This window comes from Salvelinus fontinalis, chromosome 7 (assembly GCF_029448725.1).
Source record: "Salvelinus fontinalis isolate EN_2023a chromosome 7, ASM2944872v1, whole genome shotgun sequence".
NCBI classification, from domain to species: domain Eukaryota; kingdom Metazoa; phylum Chordata; class Actinopteri; order Salmoniformes; family Salmonidae; genus Salvelinus; species Salvelinus fontinalis.
The window spans coordinates 15,855,154-15,856,177 of NC_074671.1; positions in this window are offsets into that span (position 1 = coordinate 15,855,154).

Below are 1,024 nucleotides of genomic sequence, written 5' to 3' on the forward strand. Positions count from 1 at the left end.
CCATTGAATTGAATTGAGAGAGAGAGAGAGAGAGAGAGAGAGAGAGAGAGAGAGAGAGAGAGAGAGAGAGAGAGAGAGAGAGAGAGAGAGAGAGAGAGAGAGAGAGAGAGGAGAGAGAGAGAGAGAGAGAGAGAGAGAGAGAGAGAGAGAGAGAGAGAGAGAGAGAGAGAGAGAGAGAGAGAGAGAGAGAGAGAGAGAGAGATGGTAATAAGAGAGAGATGGTAATAAGAGAGAGAGAGTAATAAGAGAGAGAGAGAGAGAGAGATGGTAATACAAGAGAGAGAGAGAGTAATACGAGAGAGAGAGAGAGTAATACGAGAGAGAGAGAGAGTAATACGAGAGAGAGAGATGGTAATACAAGAGAGAGAGAGAGATGGTAATACAAGAGAGAGAGAGAGATGGTAATATGAGAGAGAGACAGAGAGACAGAGAGAGAGAGAGATGACATATTATCTCTCCCCACTGAGAACTCTGTGACACATATAGAGACAGACTATCCACATTTAGAAACACATGTTCAGATGTAGGATCTTAATTTGATCACCCTGTTGCGGGAGAATTTTACTGCAATGCAAGAAATGTTAACCTTGTAGTGCATTTGAGGTTTTAAAAGGCTTCTGTTTGTCATTTTCTCTAATGAAAATGTATCAACCCCTACAAAAATGTCCATTAATTATAATCCACAGAATATTTCACATTTCCTTTTGCTGAAGGATTTTTTTCCTGCTGTAGCAAACTGGCTCAAATTAAGATCCTACATATGTATAAACTGTGAGTTGATTTAGATAAAAGCACTTTGTAAAGGACAATATTTAATCGAATAATCTTTTGTAGACCTCATAGTGTCTGGTTATCTTTTGTAGACCTCATAGTGTCTGGTTATCTTTTGTAGACCTCATAGTGTCTGGTTATCTTTTGTAGACCTCATAGTGTCTGGTTATCTTTTGTAGACCTCATAGTGTCTGGTTATCTTTTGTAGACCTCATAGTGTCTGGTTATCTTTTGTAGACCTCATAGTGTCTGG